At 45.6% G+C, this 22,045-nt stretch overlaps 1 protein-coding gene across 1 annotated transcript in view; it reads right to left on the bottom strand.

Moving 5' to 3' along the window:
• SUSD6 (sushi domain containing 6) overlaps nucleotides 1-16,617 on the bottom strand; it is a 92,821-nt gene extending 76,204 nt beyond the window's left edge. Inside the window, exon 1 of the mRNA XM_047737709.1 lies at nucleotides 16,315-16,617. The gene's annotated coding sequence lies outside the window, so the exon portion shown is untranslated. The remainder of the gene's footprint in view (nucleotides 1-16,314) is intronic.
• Between the last annotated feature and the right edge of the window lie 5,428 nt (nucleotides 16,618-22,045).

Below are 22,045 nucleotides of genomic sequence, written 5' to 3'. Positions count from 1 at the left end.
TTCCTAGCCCACATATATTACATCTGCCCTGAAAAACACAGGCTTTGGAATCACTCCAACCTTGGTTCTATCCCCAACAGAGTAATTTACAGCCCTTAACTTCTGAGAGCTTTTCTGATCTGGAAAGTAAAGACAAGCCCACCAGACTACAGCACCTAGCAGAGTACCTGGCGCACAGCACGCACTCAGTACTTCCTGCCTTGTCCAACTCCACATTTTTCTTCTTTCTTTTCTGGGTCTCGTGACTCTGTCACTGTTCCCAGGTATCATATGTGCTACATCCAAATGTCTTAACCCAAAGGAGGGACTCAAATGATGAACGTTTTAGTCACCAAGGTTATCCATGTAGCAGGTACATTCTGGGACAAGATCCCATCAGCAACCTTCAAATTACACTAGAGAGAAGACTGGTTACCTTATACCTCCCCACCATAAATGGCCCATTTGGTGAAGAAAGTAACCAGAGGGGAAACACACGGAGCTGAGGGTCACTTACGGCCAGAAGCACAGTATAAATAAAGACTTCTGTTGAACACAGAGCTAGCCTATGACCCAGCAATTGCACTACTGGGTATCTATCCCAAAGATACAAATGTAGAGGGACGCCTGGGTGGCTCAGTTGGTTAAGCAGCTGCCTTCGGCTCAGGTCATGATCCCAGTGTCCTGGGATCGAGTCCCACATCGGGCTCCTTGCTTGGCGGGGAGCCTGCTTCTCCCTCTGCCTCTGCCTGCCATTCTGTCTGCCTGTGCTCGCTCTCTCTCCCTCTCTCTCTGACAAAATAAATAAAATCTTAAAAAAAAAAAAAAAAAGATACAAATGTAGTGATCCGAAGGGGCAACATAGCCAAACTATGGAAAGAGCCCAGATGTCCGTCAACAGATGAATGGATGAAGAAGATGTGGTGTATGTATGTGTGTGCATGTGTTATACACACAAACATACACAATGGAATACTACTCAGTCATCAAAAAAAACGATATCTTGCCATTTGTAGTGACATGGATGGAACTAGAGGGTATTATGCTAAGCAAAGTAAGTCAATCAGAGAAAGACAACTATCAAGTGATTTCACTCATATGTGAAATTTAACAAACAAAACAGAGGACCATAGGGGAAGAGAGGAAAAATTAAAACAAGATGAAATCAGAGAGGGAGGACAAACAATAAGAGACTTTTTAATTTTTTTAAAAGATTTTATTTATTTGACAGAGATCACAAATAGGCAGAGAGGCAGGCAGAGAGAGGGGGGGAAGCAGGCTCCCCGTCGAGCAGAGAGCCCGATGCAGGGCTGGGATCCGGGACCTGGGATCATGACCTGAGCCGAAGGCAGAGGCTTTAACCCACTGAGCCACCCAGGCACCCCAAGAGACTTTTTTTTTTTTTTTTAAGGAAATCACTTTTTTTTTTTTTTTAAGATTTTATTTATTTATTTGTCAGAAAGAGAGAGAGAGAGCAAGCACAGGCAGACAGAGTGGCAGGCAGAGGCAGAGGGAGAAGCAGGCTCCCCACAGAACAAGGAGCCCGATGTGGGACTCGATCCCAGGACGCCGGGATCATGACCCGAGCCAAAGGCAGCTGCCCAACCAACTGAGCCACCCAGGCGTCCCCCAAGAGACTTTTAAAAAAAGATTTTATTTACTTATTTGTCAGAGAGAGACAGACACGCGAGCAAAAGTAGGGAGAGAAGCAGGCTCCCTGCTGAGCAAGAAGCCTGCTGTGGGACTCAATCCCAGGACCCTGGGATCATGACCTGAGCCAAAGGCAGACACTTAACTGACTGAGCCACCCAGGCATCCCCCATAAGAGTCTCTTAATCACAGGAAAGAAACTGAAACTGAAAGTTGCTGGAGGGGTGGGGGCAGGGAGGATGGGGTAAATGGGTGATGGACATAAAAGAGGGCTCGTGATATAATGAGCACTGGGTGTTATATGCAACTGATGAATCACTGATCTCTACCTCTGCAACTAATAATGCATTATATGTTAATTAATTGAATTTAAATTTAAAAATATATATTTTTAAGGCCTCTGGAAGGTAAGGGCAGCACTCTCATATTCAACTAAAACTCCAAAAGAAAGCTTCCCATAATTCCACATTTACATGTAAAAATGTTTAATTAATTCTGTCAGCAAGAACAGCTGCCAGTTTCACTAGAAACACCATCTGGTTCATTTCTGATAAGGCCCAGGCACAACTTCACATAGGCCAGAGACTGCCTACAATATGGTTCCCAAAAGGTGGCATCCTAGATGACAGCTCCAAGGCAGTGTGCCATTCCTCTCTCCCCAGTGCTCGGAAGCTGCTCCTGCAAGTTCACGATTAGGCCTGAAATAAACCCAGAGCTTCGTTCTTTTATAAATATCTCCTTCAAATCTTCCAGGCATCACTCTGGCTAACTCAACATACGGCCTTAAGAGAAGTCATCAAATTACTCTGTGCCTCACTTCCTGTAACTCTGAAGTGGGCATACTTTCCACCTCGCTTCCAGACATCAGCCAGAATTAATTTAAGCAGGTCTGTTTTCAAAAACCAGAAAAATACTACAGAAACATGACAAACAGCCTGAACAACTTGTATTTTAGAGGGGTTTCCATAAAGTGGGTGCGAGGGTGGCTTCTCCACTGTAGAGTCTCATTTTGCGATTAGCTAAGATTAAGAGGGTCCTTTCCACAAGATCTTTAAGCTCCTCCAAGATCTTCCTTTTGTCAAGCCAACAGGAACCACTTTGATGTACTTCAGTAGAGGTCTTTAGGCAGCCACAAATAAGGTAAAGAAAGCAGGCTGGGAATCAGAGCAGACTCGTCTAGAGGTGCACAGACTTGACTGATATTAAGTACTGAAAAATGATTGCCTCAATAGCAGGACCCTTCAGATCCTGATGTGGAATTATACAATGTAAATGCAATACTACAGCAAGTATATATTCCCAAAAAGAAGGAATACAAGGTTTGCCAGCCATCACTAAATGCAAATTTGGAAAAGGGTGTATTTGAAACACACAGGGAAAAAAACAAACAAACTATGAAGTGCAAGAATCTGTATAAATGCTCATACTCCTTCCAGGCCACTAGGCAAATTTAGATGGGTATAACTTTTGACACTGCATTGCCTGTATTTTTCACCAAATGGTAAGTACTTCAAGACCCCTATGAAGAAGGCGGCAAGGCAAATGTTGTAAAGTCTGATGAAGAGAACCAAAGAGGCAACGGTGAGACCTGTACCGTACAAACCCACGGGGAGAAACTGGTGGCATCAGCTCTGACCCCTTAAGTTTGATGAGGAGTATCTCCCACTTTCTGGAAACAACTCTGGGTAGAAATCACTCAGGGTTTCCCCCACCCCCCACTAAATGTGAATATACAGAGGGGCGCCTGGGTGGCTCAGTGGGTTAAGCCTCTGCCTTCGGCTCAGGTCATGATCTCGGGGTCCTGGGATAGAGTCCCGCGTCAGGCTCTCTGCCCAGTGGGGAGCCTGCTTCCCCCTCTCTCTCTGCCTGCTTGTGATCTCTCTCTGTGAAATAGAATCTTTGAAAAAAAAGGGAAAAAAATGTGAATATACAGAGCAGAAGCCCACACCACAAAGCTCAAAATCTATTTCCCACCAAGTCTAACTTCAGCACAACCATTCAGTCCCACAAACAGGCAGGAGACTTATTAATAGAGCAGGTGGAAGTCACAGGCAGTACCAAAGTGGTATGGAGCGAGGCCTTCCCCTGGAGAGGCTGAGCCCATCCTTGAGAGGGCTTCCAGGATGAAGGAAGGAGAGGGGAGCAGACTCCAGGCTGTGAGGCTGTTGGTGTGGACTCCAGCAGGAGGGCAGTTAACAGAGAAGGCCATTTCTGCTGCTGGATTCAACACGGCCTCAACACAAGGCACCAGACCACTCGGTGCCTCACTCCCTGTAACTGTGAAGTGGGCATAACTCCACCTCGCTTCCAGCATAGCTGTGAGGATAACAGCTGGTAACAGTTACTATTTACTGAGCACTAACCACATGCCAGATACCAGGCTAACCGCTGGCTATGTCTCCTCCAAACCCCCTGTATGTAGTAGATAATACTATAAACCCCCATTTTCAGTTCAAGAAACTGGGGCTTAACAAAGAGACTTACCCAAAGCCACACAAGACAGACTGAAAATTTAACACTACAAAAGCAAGGGCTAACTATGAATTAATATTAATATCACTTCTTCCCCAAATAAACTGCCAATTGCGTATTTTTTAGTTGTCAGGCACTGTACCTGGTTTTAAATATTCCATTTTATTTGATCTTCATAATAATCCCACTAGGGGGTACTTTTAAGTTATACGTGCCAAGAGTCAAAAATTCAAATGACATGAAAAGCAAGTTTAAGAAGTTATAGTTTTCCTGCTACCCTTCATCACCCCCAAATCCCCCATAGCAAGTAATCATTGATATTTTGGTAGCCACCTTTCTGGAGACAGGCAGTGTTAAAACAGTATCATCTCCATTTTACAAATGACAAAAACGAGGACCAGAGAGGTTAAAACTGCTCAAGGCATAGAGCTGAAAAATGGCTGAGCTGACAGTGGAAGCAGGGTTAATCCGAGTCCAAGGCCTGCTATCTTCTACTTGCCTCCCACTCAGTACCCGCTTCGTAAAACAATCATCTATTTTCATTCACCACAGGAAAGGGGGAAACTGTGCCTGGCCCACAGCCAATCTTACTCCTCCACTTTCCCAACTACATGGAAAAAGCAGGGCCGTCTAAGCACACCCTGCCCCAGTAACATCAGCACTGCTTCATGTTTCTCCAAATCTAAGCTGTTGTGGTTGAGACAGGACGGTCACTTCCAACTTCCTCTGAAAACAAGAACAGGACAATGGGGAAGAGGAGGTCAAGCCTCGCCTACAGGAGACTGGAGGTTCCCTTGTCTGTAGAAAAAGGAAGGATGTTCCTAAAGGAGTCCTCATGAGGTCTCAGTCAAAGACAGTCCCCCTTTAGAAACAGTGTTTACGGAGTTGCTCAGAATCCCCACCACCAAGTCCTTAAGACCCAGAGAACTTGGAACTTCTTCTCTGGCTTATCCCCAACTGGACCTTCTAATAATCCCCAAACTGCATGGATTTCTAGATACGAAGGTTTTAACCCTACGGCCGCTCCCCTCCTCCAAAAATAAAAATAAAAGCCCCTCCGACAGAATGCTTTTCCTCAGTTAGGAGATGAAAGCTGCCTTTCAGATTTGTACACTTCCACATTCTTGTCCCAACTGTATACAAAAACATACTACCCGTGAGAGTACCTATGCTGAGATGGAGCGGGGAAACAGGAAAGGGTCGTTCCATTGTTCTTCATGAGAAAGTTAAGATTTATCAAGTCTGCAGTTCCAGGAGGTTTCCTATTTCCCAGCATGCAGTACCAGTGTTTGATTCAGCCAGCCCTGGGCTGACTCAGTGTTACTATCTACAAGCACAGTGGCTGCTAAATGTCTATGGTTACCAAAGACCATGGCTTTCCCACTAAAATCTTCCTCACGGTGTGACATGACATCTTACATGAAAGCACTCTGTAAAATGGAGAAATCTGTACTGCTTTAATATGGATGCCCAGCCTGCATAGTAAACACATCGGAGACTTAAACCAGCCCTTCCATCCTCAAGGGGCTTAAAGTCCATGAGTGGAAAAGACAAACCAAAATAAATACTGGAGAACATTTGTTAGGCTGTGCGAGGCAAAGAATCCCTGTGGGGAGATGATTAAATGGGAAAGAGCATTCAATAAATACTTGTTCAATTAATAAATGAATTCAGATGTACTGCTTGAAAAATACATACCTTGTTGCTACTCACAGAAAGTTTTACTAACACCAGAGGCTCTGAAATCTGTTCATTCTGCTGTTGCTCACATATATCCAAGAAAAGCAGTGAGCATTTGTAGAGAGCTGCCCTTCTTTCAAAGATGAGATTTTTTAAAAGCATGCAGAGACCTTCAAAGGAGATGACCCACACAATTACACTTTATAATTCCAGAAGCAAAAGAACCCCTCCCAAAGGAGCTCAGTTCTGGAGAATAAACAGAAACAAGCCATCCTGCTATTACTTCCTTGATTGCAAACAGATTCACAGTAGATATTAAAAATATATTAAGTAAATAAGGTCAACCTGTAGATACACACTTGTAGGTTGGATTTAGGGTATGACTGATGCCTCCTGAAGTTTTTAAAACATGGACAGAGTTCCAGAAACAAAAACCTGGGCCTGAAAATTAGCAGGGGGAACTGTGGTCTTGAATCCAAATTTTTAAGGGGCCCTGTAGTTTGGTTCTCACTGGCCTTGCTAAAACATGTGGAAGAATCTCTAGTACCCTCTCTTTGCTTCACTTCCTCCTGCCTCCGTGGTTTCTGAGCAGTCTTCTTTTCCTGCTACCAGACAGAGTGAAGCTGGTGAATGTTAACCACTTTTTATCACCTGTTTATATTTGTTTTTCACTCAGCCCAGGCCTTCCCTCCAAATGCCTCTTTTTAGAATTTCATCACTAATACCACTCTTTGATTCCTTGTCATCCACGGCTCATGGCCTCAAGGTCACCTTGCCCTCTCACCCTTTTGACTTTAATCCTCTATCCTTGGTCAATCAACCAACCAAATAATCCTGGGGCTGAGTACAAAGAAGTGGACAAGACTGTCACTGACTGACCTCAGGTGACTCCCAACCTCAGCCTGGAACCTGGTCTGACAGAGATGGCTACCCACTGAAGTAAAATATATGGGGCCGTGTGCAAATTGGGAGCCTTATGTGTGCCAGTACTGTTTTGGTTCTTTGCTGCCCCAGCAGGTTATAAAGCCACAGACAGTTCAAGAAGAGATATCACAAGTCAACATTTACATCTAAAATTAAAGCCTGGGGAAGATGGGAGAAAAAAACATTCCCTAAAGAATTCACACTACTGTTCCTATTTCCCTTCTCCCAGTTTCTCACTGTGGAACCCACACCTAATTACCTCTCTCAATTAAAAGCAAAGAAAAGAGAAAAGAAAAGAAATTTCAGGGTCAGAAAACATTTCTACAATAAAAACTGATTGGTTAAATAAAGCCAGTAAACAGGAATTCTCACACCAGACCAAACTCCTAGACCTAGCCTACTCTGTTGAGAAAGGCAATTTGCTTTCTTGCCTGGAAGGCCAGGATTCTCCAAGGATATTTTCCCAGCCCACCTCCCTTCCGGGGTGATAGCTGGACTAGAGCACAGAGGTCATTGAAAATGTCAGAGCAACTCCTTCAGAGTATCTAACTGAAAGTCTACTTTATACAACAGATTCCTCTAATACTACTCTCAAGTTAGATAACCCATGGGTATTTCCTTGGACTGTTACGACCATGAAGGCAAGAATTGTGTCCATTTTGTTCTTTGTTTACAACTGTATACCTAACACTGACCACAGGCATTCACTAAATACTTGCTAAAGAAATGCTAAGATTTACTTCCTTTTGGTTTCTACACCAACCATTTAAACTCCCACCAGCCTGATGTCACAGCCCAACCGGAGCATCAGCTCACAAATTATTATGACTTGAAGATGCATGTGAAGGGGGAAAAAAGATGGCCCAATGAACTCTCATGAAACTCAGAGCCTGTTTTTCTTGCCATCCCACTGTGTAACATGCAAAATCCCCACAGGACTGAAACAAGGAGGTGGATGGCCTTCCCACAGCAGTTTCCACCTGGCAGGTGGATAAGAATCAAGGACTGATAAAGGTGTGGACCAGCTAACATACCACTTGCTAATTCTCTAAAAATGTCTTGAGTGGGCCAACTGAAAAGCACTACCCACTGAGCACAAAACTGCTCACTGGCTCTCCAGGGTGGAGAAAGCTAGCACATATGACCTCAGCCCAAGAAGCCTGGTTCCTTCCGGACTGATTAGAGACAGTTACAGATGTGTGTTCACAGTGCAGCCATGAAGGGTTGTAGACTGCCAATGGGGTTGGGGGGAGGGAGCATCAGCCCTCCCTAACAGCATGTTCCCAATTATCAGTTAGTCCTACTACATCTAGTATGCCTCCAGTACCTGCCACTGTCCCATCTGGGCAAGAGGGACCCAATGGGGAAAAGGACTCAGTGAACACATCCCACTGGCCTGAAGCAGGTGGTGTTTTATGAATCGCAAGGAAGCACAATACAGAGAAACAAAAGTTAAGCAGGCCCAGCCTAAGCACAACAGCGCCCATTTTAACAAAAGTTCTTCCTCAGAAGAACTGAAATTAAAGACTAATTCCTCCCTGTAATTTCACTATTAGATTCAAAACTACAATCACCGAGGGGCGCCTGGGTAGCTCAGTGGGTTAAGCCTCTTGGGTCCTGGGATCCCAGGGTCCTGGGATCAAGCCCTAAATCGGGCTCTCTGCTCAGCAGGGAGCCTGCTTCCTCCTCTCTCTCTGCCTACTTGTGATCTCTGTCCGTCAAATAAATAAATAAATCTTAAAAAAAACACACACACACACAAAAACAAAAACTACAATCACAGAAAGGACATGAATTTGTTCCTAACAACATAAACCATACACTGTTCTGGGCTCCAATGCCCCTTCCCTGAGACAAGACCAGAGGAAAGAAAAGTTGATCACACACTGGCAGAAAGAGCGCTAGGCTAGGGATCAGGAGCCCTGGCTTCTCTACTAGCCCTGTCACCCCTTAGGGAAGTCAGCTCTGAGCATCCATTTCCCATTCTTCCTAAAGAATACTTTACTTTCCATAAAGTAAGGAGGTAGGAGGAAATTACCCCAAAGTCACAACCTTCCAACTCTAGCATCTAATGAGCCTAGAGTCTCTCTCATCACATACTTGGTTTGCTGTGCAGAAGTCTGAATAATACCTGTATATTATGCCCAAGAATTTGAACCTTTAGATAAGAATTTTATCTTACCTCCCTTTGCCTTTTGAGCCCTTCTAGCACTTGGGAAAAGAATTTGCATGAACAGGTAGAGCACACTCCAATACTCTAAAACTTTGTCAGGGAAGTTATGGCAGCATTTATACACATTTACACACACACACACACACACAGAGGCAGGAACTTTCTGGAAGGACTGATCCTTGGGCTTGGCTCCAGCTACAAGAGAAAGTAATATAGGTACAGGAGAAGATAATTCAAGTTCCTAATTTTTGTCTGTCTTATTGGACAAAAGGCCATGTGCCTTGTACCCCACATTTCCCTGGGGTGGAACCACCTTGATCCTCTAATAAAAGAATGAGGTGGCCTGCACACACACACTTTCAAGAGCTTTTGGTAAGTGACTTCGGAGTAAGAAAAACAAGAGCAGCTATTGCTCACAAATGCTAGTAGCTCCAATTAGGACAAGGGCAAGAGGAGGCGCTGTACTTCAGTAATGTGGCTGGTACAGTGTGAAGCCAGCCAGGAGCATATCCTGCAGAGGAAATGACACTCCCAGCAATACCATCTGTTCCTCTTTGTGTCTGGCATGATCTATATTTTTAACCTCAGGTGCACCTGAGGTCCACCAGTAAGAGCCCTATAAAAGCTGCTCTGAAGAGCAGTTTTTCACAGACCTACATTTAAACCACACTCAGTGCCCCTCCCTCTCCCCCCTACCTTGATGGTTGGCTCTCCATCCCAGCCTAGCAAAACTTCTAAGCAGGTGCACAGAACCCTGGCATGGAATGTTTCATAAGAAAAGGAAAAGCTTCTGAGAACTATAAATTACATTTGATAAGGAAGGCTCTGTAGGGTTCATGGTAAAGTTCACTTCATAAAACACAATGACGTGATTTAGAACAGAGGCTTCATGCTGAAAATCTTTTTTTTTTTTTAAAGCAGCAGTATATGGGCATTGAATGTAGGCACTATTGCATCTGTAAACTCCCACTACTCTTTAAAGTTCAGCACCAAAGATTTGGAAACCATGCTATTGTATTCTTACACACATAATTCTTCCTTTCATTTTTTTCTTTTTCTTGGTAACATCTTTTCTTAATTCAGGGCAATATCCTCAACAACACACAATCAAAAGTTTTTGCCTTAACACTGTTCTTCCCCAAACAAACTGCATAACCAAAACATTAGCTCCAGAGTAGAAATATGGATGCAGCTTTTAAAATACCTCCCTAAGAAATAAAAACATATCTCTACACAAAACTTTACACATGGGTGTTAACAGCAACATTACTTATAATAACAAAAAACGAAATAATCCAAATGTCCATTAGCTGATGAATGGATAAACAAAATGTGATATATCTATACAACAGATTATTTAGCAACAAAGTGGAATTAAGTACTGACACATGCTATAATATGGATAAACTTCAACAACATTATGCTAAGTGAAAGAAGACAACTTCTAAAGACCACATGTTGTATGAGTCTGTTTATATGAAATGTTCACACAGGTAAACTACAGAGACAGAGTAGATTAGTGGTGGCGGTAGGCTGCAAGGATTGTGAGGAACAGGGAATGACTACTAATGGAGTTTCTTTTTGAGGTGATGAAAATGTAGGAAAATTAGAATATGGTGATAGCTGTCAGCTGCAGCTGATTTAGTGATGGAATATTACAAAGCCATTAGAAATAATTATAAAGGCTATATGTCATTATGGAAAAATATTTATGGTATAATGCTAAATGAAAAAAAAATGAATATATAGGGATTCCCAACTGAAAGAAAGCACAGAACAGATGAAAATGATGTTTGTGGTAGGATGGTTGAATCATGGTGAGTTTTTCTCCCCCTCTATTTTCCAAGCTTTCTGTAATCTTGTCCCTACTGTGTAAAGGGGGGGAAAAAATAAAGTAGCCCCAGTCTTCCCTCCGAGAGACCAGGCTACCACTTAAAATGCAAAATGATCAAAATCACCTTGTTCTCTTTTTCAAGTTCCCTTTTTAAAACTTCCACCCACTTAGTTTACTCAGATCAACTGAGAAGAGCCCAAAGAAGGAAGAATGGGATAAACAGTCCTATCCCATTCCCAGAAGCCAATTTCATTTTACTGGCTTTGTCAGAAGCTGAAGCCTAGTCTAGCCAAAAGTCTAAGTGGAGAGAGTCTACACACTGGCCAACTCCATGCTCTGATCTTAAACTTCTGTGGGTGAAGGCAAGTCACTGCTGGCAGGAGGTTGGATTTGGAAAGATGAGACTTTCCCCCATCCTTAAGAAAGGATGGTAAGAAAGAGGAGTCTGGGAAAGAGTCCCTATTTATACCTCTTCTCTGAGATTTTATGTCCAATCTCTAACTACAGAAGAAAAGAATCCTGAGTCATTGAATTTTTTACCACAAAAGATCCTTTTCTGAGTAATAAGGAATTGTCAGTCACCACCTCTGCTGTCTGCAAACCCCTGAGAAGCTATTACTGTCATCAGCAACCCAAGCTAACTTTCCCCAAATCAAGCAATGGGGACCTACCAAAAAAAAAAAAATCTAACACATACACATATGTGTGGGAGGGGAGAGTACATTTAAGGGCACACTGCTATCAGGTAATTTTAAGGATCTACTAACACTGGCAAAGTAACAGAGAACTACATCTGTTTCTGCTTGAGAAAACGCTTCAATAATATCCTGTTTCTAGAATACTGCATAAATTCTTGGCATGAAGACTTCAGATGTTTCAGGGGTGCTATTTTCCTTTTCTGAGATATAAGGGCCCAGGAAGGAGAATACAGGCCACACGGGAGCCTGTGAAATCTGCCCAAGTCTCACTACAGTTGGGGCATTTTCTGCTGTTGCTATACCAATCAATACCTTCACAGAGATTCAAGTGTCCCCAAGCCCTGACAGAAGCACAGGTGGCCTTTCACAGCCAAAGTGACCCAGCTCAGCACCACTGGAGGTTTACCAGCAGAGTGGAGGCTTCCACCCTTAGAAGAATCAGAGGATGAGAGAGCAAACAGAGGAACCCTGCTGGTTTCTAGGCCAAAGGACTAAAAGGGAAAGAAAAAGGACACCATCACAGACACACATGAGCACAAAAAAAGGGAACATCTACAGATGCCTGACAGGTTTTACTGCTAAAACCTAAGCCCTGTAAGAGGTACCTCTTTCCCCAGTGCCTCTACTTTTTTTTTTTTTAAAGATTTTATTTATTTATTTGACAGACAGAGATCACAAGTAGACAGAGAGGCAGGCAGAGAGAGAGAGGGAAGCAGGCTCCCTGCCGAGCAGAGAGCCCGATGTGGGACTCGATCCCAGGACCCTGAGATCATGACCTGAGCCGAAGGCAGCGGCCTAACCCACTGAGCCACCCAGGCGCCCCGTACTTTTTCAAATAAAGGTTTTACACAGACACTCAAGAACTTACAAGCCTCCAAGGGAACAATGCCTGTTGCCTTGAATTCCAGCAAGAGTGGGAGTGAACAGATCTTGATGCTCAAGGACAGTCACCCCAGCGCTGTCCTGGAATTGCTTCATTGGTCTCAGATTCACAGTTGTTGCAGCTTCAAATACTCATCACAAAGCCCCCCGCCCCAAACTTCAAGGTGCATCCTTCATTCCCACTGGTATGAAAATGGCCCTCCCACATTACAGGCATCATTTCTCACTGCTCTAGTTTCCAAGACTTCTGCAATGTGGCAACATAACTTAAGAATATTAATTTTTTAGGGTGCCTGGGTGGCTCAGTGGGTTGGGCCGCTGCCTTCGGCTCGGGTCATGATCTCAGGGTCCTGGGATCGAGTCCCGCATCGGGCTCTCTGCTCAGCGGGGAGCCTGCTTCTCTCTCTCTCTCTCTGCCTGCCTCTCTGCCTACTTGTGATCTCTGTCTGTCAAATAAATTTTAAAAAAAAAAAAGAATATTAATTTTTTAGAAACCATTCCACTAAATGAAATCTCACTATGGTGGGATATGTGGGTGGCCCCTAGAAATGAAGCCATCTTGAGGAGAAACCTGGATAAAGAGTCTCTATTATCATACATGCATTTGTTCCACTGTTTACCCTTAACCCAACTGTCCTAATACTCCACACTCAGGTCTGCATCTGAGCAATATCTGCTTTCAAATATTAAAAAAAAAATAAGGTACTGGGCTTCTTCCTCTACTTGTTCTTTCCCCTACTGCTTAAGGGAAGATCCCTAAACAAGACTTCCTTACTGTCCAGGAAGATAGAAGAGGGAAAATGAATCCTGCTTGTCAGCTTCGGCTAGGAGATCACATGTCAATTCAGGAGCTCAGTAAAATGCTTCATGCATGGCAATTACACAAGCACCACCAGTGGACCTGCTGACATTCAGGCCTTCAAGTGGGCACTGCAGGTCTCTAAGTGGGCACTATAGTCCTGCTGCCTCTCAGTGAACTGTTGCTTGTACATGGGTAAGTAGAGGGGAAAAACAGCACTTAACGCTCTCTGGTCTTCCTTCTCTACCCACAAGCAGCTCTGCTAAAGACTTCTCCACAGTTCACTTCCTTCAGTACAGAAATGAGGAAGCTTGTGTGACTAATTTTTTTAAAGATACTGTAATCCTCTGAGCCCACAGCCAGACACCAGGAGAGTTGACCTCGAACAACACAGGTTTGAACTGCGTGGGTCCACTTCCACACAGATTTTTTTACAGCACGGTATTATAAATTTATTTCCTCTTGTGATTTTCTTAAGAACATTTTCTGTTCTCTGGCTTACTTTATTGTAAGAATATAGTATATAATACATGTAACATACAAAACAATTAGCTAATCAGCAGTTTATGTTATCACTAAGGATTCCTGTCAACAGTAGGCTATTAGCAAAGTTTTGGGGAAGTCAAAAGTTATACGTGGATTTTTTACTGCATAGGGGTCAGTGCCCCTAACCCTGTGTTCTTTAAGAGTCAACTGGAGTTACCTGGTTGTCAAAACAGCTGAGGATATGGGAAGAGTGCATAAGGAATGATGTAAAATATAAAGCAAGTCTTTCTCTGGGCTACAGAAAAGCACGGAAGCATGGAGGGAATGAAATAATGCTTAGTAGCAATAAACCTAAAATAAGTTCTTACTTTTAAAAAGCCAGGTGAATGATTACCTTTGGAGAGTGCATATATGTATATGGAGTGGGAGGGTAGCTGAAGAAATTGTTCCCCAGCAACAGCAAAGGAGGAAATCCCCTGCCAGGAAACACACCATTACATAAGAGCACAAGTTCAGTCACCACAGGATGGAGACCTGCCAAGAAACCAAACAATGCTGAGGTCTCTTCTCTACCCGCCCGCATCTGCAACACCTCACTCTACATTTCTTCTCCTTTCTGTTGCCTAAATTCTGGGCTTTGAGAAGGCAGTCCAGTCCTCGGAAAATAAGTTGAACTGTGCCAACTGACACTGGGTTTGATATCAGGGTTTAAACATTTGCGGGGTGGGGTGGGAGACAGCCCTACTCTGAGCACACAGTACTACGGTATCCAAGTCACTCTGCAGACAGGAAGTCCTAAGTATCAGTCCTCATACAGTAGTGTCCTCTAATTTAATTAACTTGACAGCAGGTCCTTAAGCAGCAAATGGTCACCACTTAAAACTAACAATATAAACCAAAATACACTGACTTAAAAGATTGAACTCCATGATGGCATGGCTGTGTTCTGTCTTATTCATTGCAGTATCCCCAATACCTAGCACAGTGCCTGACATACATTCTGCATCACTTAAACACTTGGGAATACTGAATGAAAGAATGAATAAACAATTGAATATTGTGCACATCCCCAAAGGGTGTACCTTGGAGAATTAGGGATGCTCAAGATCTGAAAAAGAGCTTGAAGAAGTAGTGCTTTGGAAAACTTCTAGAAAGACTCCAGCTTCAATTTTATTAAATGGTAAGCAAATTAGAAGCTAATAGTATAATCTAGCAGTTGAAGTGTGGTCTCCACCATGAGCTATTTTTGTGACCCTAGGCAAGTTATTTGGTTTCGGTTTCAACTGGGGGAAAAAAAAAAAAGGAAATCATAACAATATCCAACACAAAAGTCTGTTATTAAATGAGATCAAGAAAGTAAACTTCTTGGCATAAAGCTTGGTACACGTTCCCCAAGAACTGTTCCTATTATTGCTATTATTGTTGCTTTATTAAATACCTCCTTTACTAAGGGGGAGGTAGACCTACTCCTGCCCCTCCACCCAACCAATTGTGAAGATTTTCATTTCTGGTTAAATATGCATCTAGCTAAAAATGCAAAGCCCAGAAAATTCAGAACTCAACGCCAAGAACATGTCTGTACTAGCCTCCACTAGATGGTGACAATTTGGGTGTGGAATTCCCAAAACAGAAAAGGTGTGTGTGTGTGTGCATCATTCATACACACATTTTACACCAGAGGAATGAAAAGAGCAAAAATGAATTAACCACTGCAAAGGATGGAAAGACACTTCTACCTCTGCCGATCTAGAAAGGGGGAGGAAAGGCCCACAGTTAATTGAACTGGGTAGTTCTACGGCACCTTTGTACAAAGCACACACAAGCCCAGTAAGCAAGAGCAACAAAGCAGCGAGCTCCCCACCACCAAGAGTACATTTTGTGGAACAGCAGTACTAGGCCTCCGGGCCAGGACATGAACTTCCACCTAAGGAGTCAAAGACTTGACTTTGACGCCTTTTTCGTCTAGGGTCTTAACAGTCCCAACCCCACCGCCGGCTAATCTCGTTACAGGTAACTTTCCACTTCAGCAGCCCCACAGCCAAACCAGGAGGGAGGGTCACACCTACACTATTATTTGGAGTCCCTAAAAACCAGAAGCAAAAAAGAAAGTCTACATATATAAACAGGAAGTGATTTCGGTGAGTCTCAGCCCAGATAATAAGTTTTTGCGATTAAAGAGCAGATGAGGCGCAGGGGCTCCAGAAAGCTCCGACTGCTCCCACACACGGACTCCAAAATCTCCTCAGGAAATCCACCGTCGCCAAGCCACCCTGCCCCGCGCAGCACCCGCAGCTTTGATCGGCCGGAGGGGGAAAGTAACAAGTAATAAGAAAGGGGCCTCTGCCTTCATGTTACCCCGGCGACCCGCACTGTCTGGTTTCCGCTCTGACTCCCGGCCAGGGAGCGCGACCCCATACGCCGGGCGAGGCCAGGCGACGCGCCTCGGTCTCGGCCACAAGATCCGGCCGCAGACCGGCCGTCCGGTCCTCTTCCCGGCCTGCGCACAGCCCACGCCGCTGCCCGCTCAGCCTCCCCCGCCGCCCTCCCCGCCCCGCGCGCGGCCGGCCGGGTGACAGCGGGGCCGGCGGACACAGCAGCCGACGCTGGGCGGCCGGCCGGGACTCCCCGGCGTACGTCGCTGGAGGTGCGCTCCGACCCCGCGCCCCGGACAGCCTGTCGGCCGCGCCAGTGACACAATGCCCGGCCTCGCCGCCCCCCAGCCTCGGTGACAACTCACCCGGGGAACCGCGCGGCGACCTCCGCGAGGGGGGGCGCTCGAAGCTTCCGCGGCGCTGGGATCCGCTCTGCCGCCTGCGCGCGCCCGCAACCCTCTCGGGTCTAGGCGAGGCCCTGAGTGCCCTTGTCTGGCTGGCGCTGGCCAGTGCTACGGGAGAAGGCGGCGGGAGGCGGAGGGCGAGGCTGTCGCCGGCTTACAGAATGGAACGCGGCGGCGGCTGCGGCGGCGGTAGCAGCAGCGGCGGCGGCGGCGGCGGCGGCAGCAGCGGCTCCCGCGTCACTAGCCCAGCTGTACCGCGCGGGCGGGGGAGAACCGCGGAGGGGGGAGGGGAAGGGGCGGGCAAGGGGCGGGGTCAGGCGCGCACGCAACAAGCGCCGGCGTCGCGCCGCCGGGACCGCCCCTCTGGGAGGCCCTGCCGGTCCACGGCGGCCAGCACGCACGCGCCGCCGGAGGGGCCGCAGGCCCCGCGGGAGGCGAGCCCCGAGCCCGGACGGGGCGGGGCGGGGCGGGGCGTGGGGGGGGGGGCGGTGGGGGGGACTGTTTAAAGGGACAGTCACGCCTACTGAGCTTGAGTGGCCCGGGCTGTGGCACGGGCTCGACCTGTGCTGCGTTTGCCGTGCGCTCTCTAGTTCTTTTACTATTATTATTTTGTGGATTTTTTGGATGTTTTTTGGATTATGGGATTACTGTTATTTGCAAATAATTGGTTTGTTCTCAGGTTCACAGGGCGCTTTCACGCATGTTGCCTTATTAGCTCTTGAATCGCTTGCCAGACCTAGGACTGATGCAGGTCATCATCTCTCTTTTAAGGAGTACTCAAACTGTGTAGTGTAGTTTACCGAGCTTGAAATTGCCCCACGGGGGTGGGTGCGTGTAAAAAAGCACATTCGGGATCCCGCCTCCAGCCATTCTGATTCAGGAGAACTAGGATTGGACTCAGGGATCTATTTTAAGAAGCATTTCTCGCTGTCTCCCTCTCTGTCAAATAAAGCTTTAAAAAAAAGAAAGAAAGAAAGAAAGGAAAGGAAAAAGAAAAGAAGAAGCATTCCCCAAAGTGATTTTTCAGCACACCGAAAGCACTGGACCCATCTCAAGGTTGAGAAAACTGTACTTAAGAGCAAAGAGCAAGGATCGGCAGAGTGGGGGCTAGGACCACACCATACTCCTAACTTTATCTCCCATCCTGAGCCTTGCCTCTTTGGGCTGTTTTCCAGGATATACTATGCGAACGGTTTGTGCACCATATCGCTACACTGTTTGTTGGTGATCTCACTGCAGCCCTCGGAGGTAGTCCTCCGTTTGTGTGTTTACAGGGCTTGTGGCCCATTGATGGCGATGATGGTGACTTTATCTTTGTGCCCCAGGACCTTGCACAGTGCCTATTCAGAAGTGCTCCTATTTGACAATCAGTGCCCGAGTTTGCCCTTGGACCCACAGACTTCCTCTTCTTGCAGCTTAGGCCAGGCAGGCCCCTCCTCCCAGATGCCCTTTGGACAGGATACTCCCCTCTCAGGGCCTCTCCCCTAACCTAGTTCTAGTAGGTTCCTTGGAAAAGTGCTGTGAATTAACAGGGCATGCCCTTAAGGTAGCTAAAACCAGAGCCCATGCTCAGGCACCCATCCCCAAGAGAACCTTCCCCTCATGGACCCCACAGAACCTATGGCTTTAGCTACCTTTTCCATATGTCTGTCCTTGCTCTGCCTTCTTTCTTCCTTGGCTTCCTGTTGGGCATCCCTCCCATCCTGCTCATTTCCCCTCTCTATTGGGGTTGCAGGGCCCAGATCACCAGGGGGTTGGAAAGCAAGTATTAGATTGGCCTGGGTCTGCAACAGAGTTCAGCAACCTTATGTGGGCTGCAGGAACACCCCATGCACACCCAATGCCAGGAAGGGGACAAGAGAAAGGGTAGAGAAAACAAATGGAGAGAAGAACAGGTGGGCAGATTACCCACAAAGGCAGCTTGGTGTAGTGGAATAGGGGTTAGGCTGGGCTTCTGAGCCCCTGGCTTTGTACTACAGTCAGTTTGGCCACTGAGCAGCTTAGTGACCTCATACAAGACCCACCATCTCTCACTGCAGGTCTGCAACTCACTTCCTGAAAATCCTCACCTGGGATCTTCCAGTGTCCACAGAATGAAATCCAACTCCCAAGCAAGGGCTGTGTCCAGTGCTCTCCAAAATCTGTCCCAAGTCCCCTCCATCCTTCCACACACCCCACATACCACCTGTGTCCTAACCTCTAGCATGCCACCTACTTTTACATCTCAGAGCTTGTGCCCACACTGTTCCCTATGCCTTTAATGTCCTCTCCAACAACAACCCTTTGCAACCTCTCCAGAGCTCTCCTTCCTTTCTGTGGCATTTTGGACAAGCCTCAGTTTAGCTTCTATTTCCTTCTGTGTTATATTGCAGGGTCAGCGGTGAGTCTCTTTTCTCCTTTTGTAAATACTGGCTCCCCAGCCTCGCCTCTCCTCCCATTTCCCTGCCTGCCTGAATTCCACTGGCCTCCTATAGAACTGAGCAAAAGTCTCTTTACATTCTGCTATGGGTCTTGCTCATTTTTCCTGCAACATTGGGGTGATATTTCCTGGCTGAGGTTAAGTATTTTTATGCCATTGAAAAGATAATTCTTAAAATGAAGGTTAAGAATAATTTAGATGTAGAAATTCTAATTTGGGAAGAACCATTTTTTAATTAAAAATTGTCTTCAGGGGCACCTGGGTGGCTCAGTGGGTTAAAGCCTCTGCCTTCCGCTCAGTTCATGATCCCAGGGTCCTGGGATCGAGCCCTGCATCGGGCTCTCTGCTCAGCGGGCAGCCTGCTTCCTCCTCTCTCTCTGCCTGCCTCTCTGCCTACTTGTGATCTCTGTCTGTCATAAATAAATAAAATCTTAAAAAAAAACAAACCGTCTTCAATTTTTTTAATTTGACAGCTTTATTGAGGTCCAGTTCACATACCATATAATCACAATTTAAATGTCTAATTATATATTTAAAGTGTATAGTTCAAGGGTTTTAGTATATTTACAGAGTTGTGCAACCATTACCACAATCAACATCTTCATGATCCCAAAAAGAAACTCTAAACCCATCAGCAGGCACACCCTACCCCCCTCCACCCCCCCAACCACAACCAATGAGCTACTATCTTCCTCCAGAGATTTGCCCATTCCAGACATTTAATATAAATGTCTCATATAGTATGTGGACTTCAGAATTAATTTTTTGTATCTTATGGCTACCATAATGATTTTTAAGGCCAGAGTTAATTTTTTATTTTCATTTATTTATCGAGACCCTACCTATCCTAAAAGGACTTAAACTGGCTCTTGGAGTTGGTAGTATTCCTGGGGCCTCCCAGATTTCCAGTACAAATCTTAATATTCTAAGCCTGGATATTGGAAAATGGCTTAGAGTTGGGCCCAGGTTGGTGGTGAATAGTCAATCATGCCAGTTTGTATGGGGCTGTGGGGTCCCTGGGACTTGGGACTTCCGGTGCTAAAACTAGGAGAGTCCTAGCAAACTGAAATGAGTTGGTCACTTCTATGAATCACAGGGCATGGTTTTCTTTCTCCCTATTTCAGGAATCCAACGAGGAACTTCTCCTTCATCACCCAAAGGGCAAGAAGTAAAGGAGAGAAAAGGTTGGGAATTAATACTTGGTATCTGTGTTGCTGTCGTTGTTATGTTTAACAGCAGGAATGACAGCTACCATTTATTGAGGACCTACTGTATGCTAGGTACTTGGTAAGCACAACTTTATACATGTAGCCACTAATTTTGACAACAATCCTTCAAATTAAGTATCATCATCACCATTATACACATGAGGAAACACTCTCATGGAGATTTTTGTAACACTAAAAACTACATGGGGCACCTGGGTGGCATAGTCGGTTGAGCACCCTCTTGGTTTCTGCTCAGGTTGTGATCTCAGGGTTGTGAGATCAAGCCCTGTGTCAGGCTCTGCACTCAGTTCGGAGTCTGCTTGAGATTCTCTCTCCCTCTGCCCCATGCCCTCCCCACTGCTTCTCTGAAATAAATAAATAAATCTTTAAAAAAACAAAAAAAAAATCCAAAGCATGCATGTTGCAAAACAAGAATTCATTCTTGTTTGTCCAAAAGTTGTACTTATCCAAATATATCATATGTATATATGGCCCTTCCTACCCCCAATAAAAATAGCAAATAATGCCAGGAATTGTCCTCACATATTTCTTGATCTTTTTGAAAGTGCTTTCTTGCGTACCAACTTATGTTATCTGCACAACATCCCCATAAAACGAGACATTAATTAACCCCCTATTTTGACCGACAAGGAAGTTGAGACACCAAGCAGGTTACCAGCTTGTCTGACCTCACGCGGGAGTTAGCGTGGGGTTTCTTGTTTTGATTCAAGTTTCCTTGGGTAGTCTCCAAAGCCCTATGACGGTGAATAAGTAAACCCACCTGACCCCAGAGGATCTGGACTCTTCCAGCTATCTTCACACAGGTAGTCAGAGTCCTCGATGGGTAGGCCAGGCAGGGCTGAACCGCAGATCTGAGGGGCAGTTCCCACCCTGGGGAGGAAGATCCTGAGGTCAGGTGGTTGGTTGTCTGAATACATAGGCCTGTGCCATCATCCTTCCTCAGATATTCGGGAGCCTATGACCCCAGACATGTCATTCTCAGTGAAGGCTCGGTGACCCCAGCCCTAGTGGCCATTAGTCAGGGAGATTTGCAGAGGTCAGAGGTCAGAGCAGGGCTGCTCAAGCAAGGAATCCCTGTCCTGGGAAAAAGGACACCTGAGGCAGTGTGCATCTAATACTGCCCAGTCAGTAAGTCTAAGAAAGTGACCAAAACCCCTCCTGCTTTTCTGAAGCACTGACAAGTCTTTGACATTTTTATCTGGGAAAAATCAGGTGAGCTGGATGAAAGCGTTGGCTGGGTTATACACTCAAGCAAAAGCCAAGATGGCAAAGAGAGTGTCTACCTGCTCTGTCTTCAGATGATAACTGTCCAACTCCCCCCTCAACAGGTTCTAGTCACCCTGTTTCCCTGTTTCTACTTTCTGCCCTTTGCCCTGGGGCTGGGCAGTGACTCTGGGAGTCAACCAGCTGGGAAGAAAGGAGGCAGTAGGGGCAGCCCCAGGGCCTGAGGCTCTAGCAGACACAAACCACACCCACGTGGCTCTTGGTCATTTGACAATGCCTTCCCTTGAGGACTTTCTTCCTCCAGACTGCCCGGGCATTCCACTCTCAGGTGACTTCAAGGTGAGTTGGCTCAGCGAGCTGCAGGGGCATGGAGGACTAGGAGGGGCCCCCTCCTTCAGACTTTCTGAAGAGACAGAAGCTGAGCTGTAAAGTTCTGGCTAGCTTACATCAGACCGTTTGCCAGGCACTGTGTTAGTGGCTTTCCATCCGTGATTTCATGCAATCCTTGCAGGAACCTGTAAAGTAGGTATGAATTCTATGATCTCCATTTTACAGATTAGGAAACTGAGGTACACAGAGGGAAAGATAAGGCCGAGACCATAGTTACTAAGGAGGAAAGGCCTACCTAACCTCTTCGGGAATACAACCACAATTTGCAGTGGGAAAGACAAATGTGATTTTAATTTTTTTTATTTAAAAATTTTTTTTTATTTTTTAATTTTTTTTTTAAGATTTTATTTATTTTTTTAATTTGACAGAGACACAGCAAGAGAGGAAACACAAGCAGGACTGAAAGAGGGAGAAGCAGGCTTCCCGCAGA

This window comes from Lutra lutra, chromosome 7 (genome assembly GCF_902655055.1).
Source record: "Lutra lutra chromosome 7, mLutLut1.2, whole genome shotgun sequence".
Lineage (NCBI taxonomy): Eukaryota > Metazoa > Chordata > Mammalia > Carnivora > Mustelidae > Lutra > Lutra lutra.
Note: the sequence above shows the minus strand (reverse complement) of the source record. Positions and strands in the feature narration are given on the sequence as shown.